We start from the raw sequence: 11,530 nt of genomic DNA on the forward strand, positions 1-11,530 counted from the left end.
CGTTTAACTGGGTTTTTTGGGGTTTTTTAACTGTTGTAACTAAACAAATCGCAGCCACGGACACGTGAAACTAGCGTGGAGACGCTCCAGGACCAGTGAGACTGTCTCTTTCTTAGCATCCTGTAGGATGATGCCCACTACATCGTTTAATTCTGTTTTATTTGCATCCAAACACAACAACAATGGCCTCGAGGTGCTTCAGCAGCTCAGATAACTGCGTGGCTGAAACATTTCACACTCACTTGATTTTGAGCTCATCGAGAGCAGAGAACCAAAGAGAAAGCAACACCTCCGCATGCAGGAAAAATGTAACCAAATAACATGTATTGTATTTGATCTATGATATGCTCTGCTTGTAGTTTTTAGACAATGACTGCGTTATGAGTTGTGTGCAAAGCTGTAAATGTTTCCCTTTGTTTGAATACATCCAGTGCATTCTGGGACACTGGCGTGTGGTGCTCAGGGGTAAAAATGTGTCAAAAACTGTTGTGATGGATTTTCTGGGTTTACCATTTGACTTGTGGTGCATTTAGAAATAAAAACATGCGTTTAACGCAACCTTTCCATTGTTCTGTACAAATGTTTGTGTTACCAAATGCATTTATATCAGAATCAGAATCAGAATACTTTATTGATCCCTGGGGGAAATTATTTATATACACACGATACTCCACAATCAGTATCTTGGGTTCTGACAAACTTGACTTGTGATGCATCCTGAAAACACTCTCATTATTACTTTTTTATTATTTCTTGTTCTACTGCAAGAAAACAGTGAAAACATTTGTTTCAGAAACAGAAAACTGCAGAGTCCTTTTCAGCAAATGCAGTTTGTCGAGTGCAGCATTAAGCAGGTAAAATGCTGTAAAGATTGGTTAATTAAGACTGAGAATCCTGATGTAATTAGGGGCAGCAAAGATTAGCGGTTGTCAATGGTGCAGCTAGGATTTGCAGTAATAGGTTTATTATTGGGGCTTGCTGAATGTTACTTTATACTTCTGAATAAACAAAAACAAATTAGGAGCAGTCATCCAATAAAGGGTTATCTTGTCAAGGGCTGACAGAAATCCATGCCCCTATAACACAGTGTTAATTTTATGCACCACTGACAAACACAATGGTAATCAATAACAACACTATAAAATAAGGTGAAGCATCACTCTGAGCTGAAGGTGCTGGATGGATCCATGAGCAGAAAAACCATTCTGGCAGTATTTTCGGCGTTCCTCCTGTGCACAGTGTTACACAGCAGGAAAGAGCTCGCCTCTGCTACTGAAGGACGAGCATGTGAATAAAGTGCACAAAAAACTGCTGCCATGCACTCTTTGTAACATCTGTAAAGACAACATGCTAACACAAAGGTAGACCTATTAAATCCTCTTCTGATCTTCAGGAGTAACAAATGTAGTGATGAGTGCTCGAGCTTGCAGTTTCATCTCCATTTCTACATGTTTCTATAGTACAGTATATTGTAAGGTAAAAACCCTACAGTCATACAGACTCAATCAAATGACTCCCTACGAGCAAGAACTCGGCTTAACTAATGAGTAAATACAGAGTGGTGTGTAAGCACATGGTCAAGGGGTGAGACAAGCATGTTGTAGGGTAACTAAGGGAGGATTCAGGGTCACCTGATCACGCCCTAACTATAAACTTTGAACTATAGACGCAGTCTAAGAGTTAAGAGCTCTATTGGGGTCATACGGTACTATAAGGTCTTTAAAGTTAGCATGAACCACTACATGTATTAAGGCCGATTTACATCATGGAGCCCTGCTCTCAAGAGCTGGATTTTAGAAATCAGTGCTTTTGGAACATGTTTAGCACCATATTCAGTCAGTCAGGAACCTTACACCACTGGGTTGGCTGATTACTGGTGGTCAACATCAGTTTATGTGTTGGAGATTATGTATCGCAATTTCAGGAGCGGGACCACGTCTCCAAATACGCTCCTTCCAGTTGTCATCTGTAGAGGTTCCCCCAGTTCTGGAAGCTGGGCATTTTCGTTTAGGTGCCCCACCCTCCCTCCTCGTTTTCAATTCTTTAACTTCTTCCTTTCTATTTAGTACACGGGGATCTGCCAGGCCCGGGAGCCCCCAGCCCCCTTTGAGGCCTTCCCCAAACCGCAGCTCACTTCATGTCAAAGCCATTCACCTTTACCTACCAAAACCTTTACCTACCAAAACACTGTCAATCCTAAGATGATGTGGGCCCAGCTAGTGAAAGCTAATTAATAAAAGAACCCAAAACTCAGCGGAATAGAAACCAGTTTAGGGGTCACTTTTGTTCTACCCCGGCAGCAACAATAAGTAAACAGAGCAAGGATTTCATTCTTTCTCTTTAGTAGTAACTGGCTCATCGTTTGGCTAGCTGCCCTGAAACAGGAAAGTCCACCCGTTAGCCGTAATGTTCAAGTTGTAAAGCACTATAATCAACCTATCTCTAATAATCAGCTATGTGCCACAGGCCTTCAAGCTGGCTGTAGTTAAACCTTTACTCAAAAAGCATCTCTAGACCCAGCAGTCTTAGCTAATTATAGGCCAATCTCCAACCTTCCTTTATATCAAACATCCTTGAAAGAGTAGTTGTCAAACAGCTAACAGATCATCTGCAGAGGTTTATTTGAAGAGTTTCAGTCAGGTTTCAGAGCTCATCACAGCACAGAAACAGCTTTAGTGAAGGTTACAAATGATCTTCTTATGGCCTCTGACAGTGGACTCATCTCTGTGCTTGTCCTGCTAGACCTCAGTGCAGCGTTCGATACTGTCGACCATAATATCCTATTAGAGCGATTAGAACATGCTGTAGGTATTACAGGTACTGTGCTGCAGTGGTTTGTATCATATCTATCTAATAGACTCCAGTTTGTGCATGTAAATGGAGAGTCCTCTTCACACACTGAGGTTAATTATGGAGTTGCACAGGGTTCAGTGCTAGGACCAATTCTGTTTACATTATACATGCTTCCCTTAGGCAGCATCATTAGAAGACATAGCATACATTTACACTGCTATGCAGATGACACCCAGCTCTATCTGTCCATGAAGCCAGATAACACACACCAATGAGTTAAACTGCAGGAATGTCTTAAAGACATAAAGACCTGGATGGCCGCTAACTTTCTGCTCCTTATTCAGATCAAACTGAGGTTATTGTACTCGGCCCTGAAAATCTTAGAAATATGGTATCTAAGCAGATTCTTACTCTGGATGGCATTACCTTGGCCTCCAGTAACGCTGTGAGGAACCTTGGAGTCATGTTTGACCAGGACATGTCCTTCAATGCACATATTAAACAAATATGTAAGACTGCGCTCTTCCATTTGTGCAACATCTCTAAAGTTAGAAATATCCTGTCTCAGAGTGACGCTGAAAAACTAGTTCAAGCATTTATTACTTCCAGGCTGGACGACTGTAATTCATTATTATCAGGATGTCCTAAAAACTCCCTGAAAAGCCTTCAGCTGATCCAAAATGCTGCAGCAAGAGTCCTGACAGGGACTAGAAAGAGAGAGCAGATTTCTCCTGTTTTGGCTTCCTGTTAAATCCAGAATTCAAAATCCTGCTCCTCACATACAAGGTCTTAAATAATCAGGCCCCATCTTATCTTAATGACCTTGTAGTACCATATCAGCCTATTAGAGCACTTCGCTCTCGCTCTGCAGGCCTACTTGTTGTTCCTAGAGTATTTAAAAGTAGAATGGGAGGCAGAGCCTTCAGTTTTCAGGCCCCTCTTCTGTGGAACCAGCTTCCAGTTTGGATTCAGGAGACAGACACTATCTCTACTTTCAAGATTAGGCTTCAAACTTTCCTTTTTGCTAAAGCATATAGTTAGGGCTGGACCAGGTGACCCTGAATCCTCCCTTAGTTATGCTGCAATAGACGTAGGCTGCCGGGGGATTCCCATGATGCATTGAGTTTTTCCTTTCCAGTCACCTTTCTCACTCACTGGGTCATGTTCACTGTTTATCTTCTGTATGTTCCACTTCCTGTTTTATTGTGTTAGCCTTACTCTGTGTGCATTATGTTCTAGTTCTCTTCCCATTTATCATTAGTTCATTATGATCAGCTCAGCCATTTCCTGCTTCTGTTCTTTTTGTTCACTCCGTCTGCATTAAACACCAACCTTCACCTACCCGTGAGTCCAACGTTTGGGTCCTCCTTCCCTCATCCACACTGCAACCCCTGACACTCACTATGTGTTAACAGACCTCTCTGCATTGAATCATATCTGTTATTAATCTCTGTCTCTCTTCCACAGCATGTCTTTATCCTGTCTTCCTTCTCTCACTCCAACCAATGACAGCAGATGGCCCCGCCCCTCCCTGAGCCTGGTTCTGCTGGAGGTTTCTTCCTGTTAAAAGGGAGTTTTTCCTTCCCACTGTCGCCAAAGTGCTGCTCATAGGGGGTCATATGATTGTTGGGTTTTTCTCTGCATGTATTATTGTAGGGTCTACCTTACAATATAAAGCACCTTGAGGCAACTTGTTGTGATTTGGTGCTGTATAAATAAAATTGAATTGAATTAAATTCGTGAATGAGGCTGTGTGGGGGTCAGCTGATGCCATCAGGGCTATTTTGTGCAAGAAAATAATCGTTCTTTTCCTGAGCACATCCAAACAGATTACTACATGCACATCATAACACATCATAACACAACATGTTATGATGTGCATGGTGTGGTATACAGTGGGGCAAAAAAGTATTTAGTCAGCCACCGATTGTGCAAGTTCCCCCACTTAAAATGATGACAGAGGTCAGTAATTTGCACCAGAGGTACACTTCAACTGTGAGAGACAGAATGTGAAAAAAAAATCCATGAATCCACATGGTAGGATTTGTAAAGAATTTATTCGTAAATCAGGGTGGAAAATAAGTATTTGGTCACCTCAAACAAGGAAAATCTCTGGCTCTCACAGACCTGTAACGTCTTCTGTAAGAAGCTTTTCTGTCCCCCACTCGTTACCTGTATGAATGGCACCTGTTTGAACTCATCATCTGTATAAAAGACACCTGTCCACAGCCTCAAACAGTCAGACTCCAAACTCCGCCATGGCCAAGACCAAAGAGCTTTGGAAGGACACCAGGAAAAGTATTGTAGACCTGCACCAGACTGGGAAGAGTGAATCTACAATAGGCAAGCAGCTTGGTGTGAAAAAATCAACTGTGGGAGCAATCATCAGAAAATGGAAGACATACAAGACCACTGATAATCTCCCTCCATCTGGGGCTCCACGAAAGATCTCATCCCGTGGGGTCAAAATGATCATGAGAACGGTGAGCAAAGATCCCAGAACCACACGGGGGGACCTGGTGAATGACCTGCAGAGAGCTGGGACCAAAGTAACAAAGGTCACCATCAGTAACACACTACAACGGCAGGGAATCAAATCCCGCAGTGCCAGACGTGTTCCGCTGCTGAAGCCAGTGCATGTCCAGGCCCGTCTGAAGTTTGCCAGAGAGCACATGGATGATACAGCAGAGGATTGGGAGAATGTCATGTGGTCAGATGAAACCAAAGTAGAACTTTTTGGTATAAACTCAACTCGTCGTGTTTGGAGGAAGAAGAATACTGAGTTGCATCCCAAGAACACCATACCTACTGTGAAGCATGGGGGTGGAAACATCATGCTATGGGGCTGTTTTTCTGCCAAGGGGACAGGACGACTGATCCGTGTTAAGGACAGAATGAATGGGGCCATGTATCGTGAGATTTTGAGCCAAAACCTCCTTCCATCAGTGAGAACTTTGAAGATGAAACGAGGCTGGGTCTCCCAACATGACAATGATCCAAAACACACCGCCCGGGCAACAAAGGAGTGGCTCCGTAAGAAGCATTTGAAAGTCCTGGAGTGGCCTAGCCAGTCTCCAGACCTCAACCCCATAGAAAATCTGTGGTGGGAGTTGAAAGTCCGTGTTGCTCGGCGACAGCCCCAAAACATCACTGCTCTCGAGAAGATCTGCATGGAGGAATGGGCCAAAATACCAGCTACTGTGTGTGCAAACCTGGTAAAGACCTATAGTAAACGTTTGACCTCTGTTATTGCCAACAAAGGTTATGTTACAAAGTATTGAGTATTGAGTTCAAACAGGTGCCATTCATACAGGTAACGAGTGGGGGACAGAAAAGCTTCTTACAGAAGACGTTACAGGTCTGTGAGAGCCAGAGATTTTCCTTGTTTGAAGTGACCAAATACTTATTTTCCACCCTGATTTACGAATAAATTCTTTACAAATCCTACCATGTGGATTCATGGATTTTTTTTCCACATTCTGTCTCTCACAGTTGAAGTGTACCTCTGGTGCAAATTACTGACCTCTGTCATCATTTTAGGTGGGGGAACTTGCACAATCGGTGGCTGACTAAATACTTTTTTGCCCCACTGTATTTTCATAGGCCAATGTGCGCAATGGAAAAGAAGAAAAACCTGGAGACGCAGAGGAAGTGATGTCAAGGACACGTAAGCTTAACAACAGAACAGGGGACAAACATGGAAGCACATGGCAGAGTGGGGAGACAAAGGACGAAACACAAGGACAGGACGGACCCAGAGAACGAGGAATCGAGACATACACACAGAGACTGATCGAGGACGCGTAGACGAAGACAAACGCACAAAGGGACCTAATAGACAGGAGACCACAAAGCAGAAATAATAAACTCAGAGACATAAGAAGACTAACTCAATACTAACCGTGAAAAACATGAACATCTGCAACAAATTATAAATGTAAAATAACATTAACAGAACTCAACTGTGTAAGTTAGTGAACCAAAGTGTTTTACACACATAATTATCAGACATTGCAGGTTCTGTAAGTGTCAGATTACTAATACACATCATCAGAAACATCTTTTCTACTATTTCAGCTGCTATCCAGACAGCATGTTGTATCATTGCATCGTTAGCCGCACCTCTTTAAAGGTCTCAGTAATTGTTCTGAGAGGGATTCTGAAGATTGACGGCTTCCTTCAGCCAGGCATCGTGGTTCAAAGGCCCCAGGATGGTGGAAGGATGACTCCGCAGCTTACTTATGATACCTGACAGTGTATTTCACAGAATAGGTGCACAACTGAAGTCCATTCTGAGAAGCATTAAACAATGAATATAAAGTTGGATTAAATTAATTGTTAATTTGTGATTTGTTTGGGTGTATCTCATTCAACTGGAAAGATGTGTTTATTTTATAATCCTTTTGAACAGTTTTATAATTTTACTGAATAAAGAAAGAAACATGAAAAACAAAACACAAAAAGTCACAAAAACATTTGCTGCAAAACTTTCTAAAGCTTGACAGCTCTGTTAGGTTTTTCTTATGCACACACACACACACACACAGACACACACACACACACACACACACAGACACACACACACACACACACACACAGACACACACACACACACACACACACACACACACAGACACACACACACACACACACACACACAGACACACACACACACACACACACACACACACACACACACACATAATTACACTTAAACTCGGCTCCTGGTTTCTTTACCTTCTTGGTCCATAAAGTCACTTATAGTTACAGACACGTGGGACCTTTGGAGGATACGTGCTCCAACACTGGGGCCGAGATGTGTGGCGTCTATATGGACAGAGTGGCCTTAATGTAGGCCAGCCGCTTGAATGCAGACATATGTTGGCATCTACACACAGAGTCTTTGTTGTTTTCCACGTCTGTGTAATAACACATCTCAAACAGGGCTGGAGTTCATCTCGTCATTGTCTCGGTGCATCACTGCACTTTATTAACTATTTCTCAGTCAAATGCGCTGAAAGGAGCACCATATGCCACATTTTCCCTTATTTCATGGCATAATTATCTGTGCTGCATGTGTATATATTGCACATAAGTATTCACTTACCATTCCAAACCACTGAATTATGTTCCAATCACTTCCATGTCCACAGGTGTCTAAAATCAGGCACCTGCGCATGCAGCCTGCTTCTACCTGTGTGAAAGAATGGCTCACAGAACTCCAGCGCTGTGCCGCGACACAATACCACCTATGGAAAAAACCCATTCATGAAGTATCCTACTAAATATTCCCGAGTCAACTGTTAGTGAAACTATAAGAAAGTGGAAGTGTTTGGGAATGACAGCAACTCAGCCACAGTGGTGGGAGATGTAAAGTCATAGAGCAGGATCAGAAGTCGCCGACTTTCTGCAAAGTCAATTCCTACAGACCTCTGAACTTGACGTGGCCTTCAGATGAGCTCAAGAACAGCAATGGAATCAGTTTCAGTGGCCGAGCAGCTGCATCAATGCTTTACACCAAGGGCAGCGCAAAGTCTCTTATGCAGCAGTTCAACCACAGTGATGGGTTTGGTTGACCTGTTAATAATTATTCCTAGAGTAGGGCACATATATATATATGCGTTCACACTGATGTCTTTAATCATAAGGTAGTAGAAATGACAGAGACGACCACTGTACATGGTTAGCATGCATATATTTTGGCCTGCAGGTCAATTTAACTCTGTTTGTGCTGCTACTGCTGTTGGTGCTTGCAGCACTCTACCTTCCTCTAGTGGTTGGTTGATGCTGACAATGATTGTAACACTCTGTAGGACTTAATGCCTGTGACACCACCAAGTGCACCCAGAGACATCCTTGTAAGATGACCCAGTTTGACAACGCCAGCCTCCACAAACTTGGTCCATATTGTAGCAGAAGAAAACACAGTGCTGGGAATGAAGTCATTAAAAAACAGCGGCTCCTCGAAAAGCCACATCCCAGGTCTGGGGTCAGGAGCACGAGCGACCTTCAGCGCCCGCCAGGTGTTCACCACCGAGCTGTAAAATGGCACAAGTCCAGACAGATCCACCTGATCCAACTTCAGAAGAAAGAGGAGTTTATCCAAACCAAGCCGGCCCGCTCTCCTAAGCAGCACCTGAGCAGAAGCCATCCAGCTGTGACCACAGCCACACAGCAGCCTCTGCGCCGTCTGCAGTCTAAAGGCTGCTGTTCTGGACAAAATCTATAACTCAGTGTATCAAATATTAAAGACATTCAGCATCTCTCATGTTTCTGTCTCTTTATAAAAACAGCTGCTTTTAAAAACTGACCCAATTAAAGAAACATGAACTTCCATATTGATCAGATCAATACACACAGCTCTGATGTCACTACATCTCCTTGGACTCTTCATTGATGGTGGTTTGTGGCCCTCTGCTGGTGAGAAGATGAACTGCATGATGTCAGGTTCATGAACACAGATGACATGAAGTGTTTTTATTGTGCTTTTTCTAATTGTTCAGGGTTCTGCACCAGGAAACAGCTTCAACACACTCAGAGTTTCAAAATAAAACAGTTGATGTGAGTTGGAGAAAAGAGTCATTTGAATCAGTTTAACCCCTCTGTCATCATCAGAATCAAGTTTGATATCATTTTGATCCTGAAGGAAACACCAATGCGCACCTGCGGACCACTTACGTGCACCCTGCATATAAAGGCTGTGCGAGGCGAAAATTCATCTAGTAAGTTGACGGAGTTCTTTGTTACACCTGGGAAAACGAGGATGTTGCATCTGCAGCAGAAGGTGCATTTCATACTATGAAGCGTCACAATAGCTACAGATCCATGGATTGCACTAGTGTGTTGCTAAAAAAAGAAGCATTTCCAGACTTTAACAAAGACTGAAGCTATTGTCAATGGTGTCATAGTGCTACATTCAGTTGAAGTCACTCTTTGGCTCTTCATAAAATCCAGTACTGTGGCATTTCTCAGACTTCAGTAACCAGGAACAGAGAAAATATTCCCAATCGTACTTTGACTGGAAGAATGGTGGCATGCAAAAAAAATTAATTGAGGGTAGAAACGCGAAATGAGACAGCAGAAACCATTGCACAATACCTCACTGGTACCTCACTGGTCATTTTTCTTATACAAAGGAGGTATTATTACTGTAACGTTATTTAATTCTAGAGGTTTTTGAATTATTTTTTTGCACTTCTTGACTTGTAAAAGCCTATAAGACATTTTTTTATTTCACCACTCATTTACTGCACAGAGAAGACATCATTTAAATATGTTAAAATTTTCTTTAAACAAACAGTATTATTAAAATTCGTCATGACTGGGCCAAGTGTCCTCTTTTTTGGAAATCAGAATATGGTCACCCTAATAATTACTTCCTCCAAACCATCAACCTGTCTTTTAGACCCCATTCCTACAAAACTGCTCAAAGAAGTCCTGCCATTAATTAATTCTTCGATCTTAAATATGATCAACCTATCTCTAATAATCGGCTATGTACCACAGGCCTTCAAGCTGGCTGTAGTTAAACCTTTACTCAAAAAGCATCTCTAGACCCAGCAGTCTTAGCTAATTATAGGCCAATCTCCAACCTTCCTTTATATCATAGTCGACCATAATATCCTATTAGAGCGATTAGAACATGCTGTAGGTATTACAGGTACTGTGCTGCAGTGGTTTGTATCATATCTATCTAATAGACTCCAGTTTGTGCATGTAAATGGAGAGTCCTCTTCACACACTGAGGTTAATATGGAGTTCCACAGGGTTCAGTGCTAGGACCAATTCTGTTTACATTATACATGCTTCCCTTAGGCAGCATCATTAGAAGACATAGCATACATTTACACTGCTATGCAGATGACACCCAGCTCTATCTGTCCATGAAGCCAGATAACACACACCAATGAGTTAAACTGCAGGAATGTCTTAAAGACATAAAGACCTGGATGGCCGCTAACTTTCTGCTTCTTAATTCAGATCAAACTGAGGTTATTGTACTCGGCCCTGAAAAGCCTAGAAATATGGTATCTAACCAGATTCTTACTCTGGATGGCATTACCTTGGCCTCCAGTAACGCTGTGAGGAACCTTGGAGTCATTTTTGACCAGGACATGTCCTTCAACGCACATATTAAACAAATATGTAAGACTGCTTTCTTCCATTTGTGCAACATCTCTAAAGTTAGAAATATCCATATCACCCTATTAGAGCACTTCGCTCTCGCTCTGCAGGCCTACTTGTTGTTCCTAGAGTATTTAAAAGTAGAATGGGAGGCAGAGCCTTCAGTTTTCAAGCCCCTCTTCTGTGGAACCAGCTTCCAGTTTGGATTCAGGAGACAGACACTATCTCTACTTTCAAGATTAGGCTTCAAACTTTCCTTTTTGCTAAAGCATATAGTTAGGGCTGGACCAGGTGACCCTGAATCCTCCCTGTGTTTCTTCCTCGAATCAAAGAGAATGATCCTCCCCATTGAATCATGACTATCTAGATGAGCACAAGCTCTCTGCTACATGTAGATCAGCCTGGGAGCCGGAGCCAGAGAGAGCCCAAGTACCACTAGTGGTACGTGTACCACAGTTTGAGGAGGACTGATGTAGATGATTACCTGACACATTCCCAGATTTGGTCTAAGTAAACTTAGAGGGTCAAAGGGTTTTTCACCTCTGGTGTTCAGTGGGTCAGGACCAGTCTCTCCAGTACTTTCATAAATGTGAGGCACAGTTATCACTGGCAG

Source organism: Aulonocara stuartgranti, assembly GCF_965226115.1.
Source record: "Aulonocara stuartgranti genome assembly, chromosome: 12".
NCBI classification, from domain to species: domain Eukaryota; kingdom Metazoa; phylum Chordata; class Actinopteri; order Cichliformes; family Cichlidae; genus Aulonocara; species Aulonocara stuartgranti.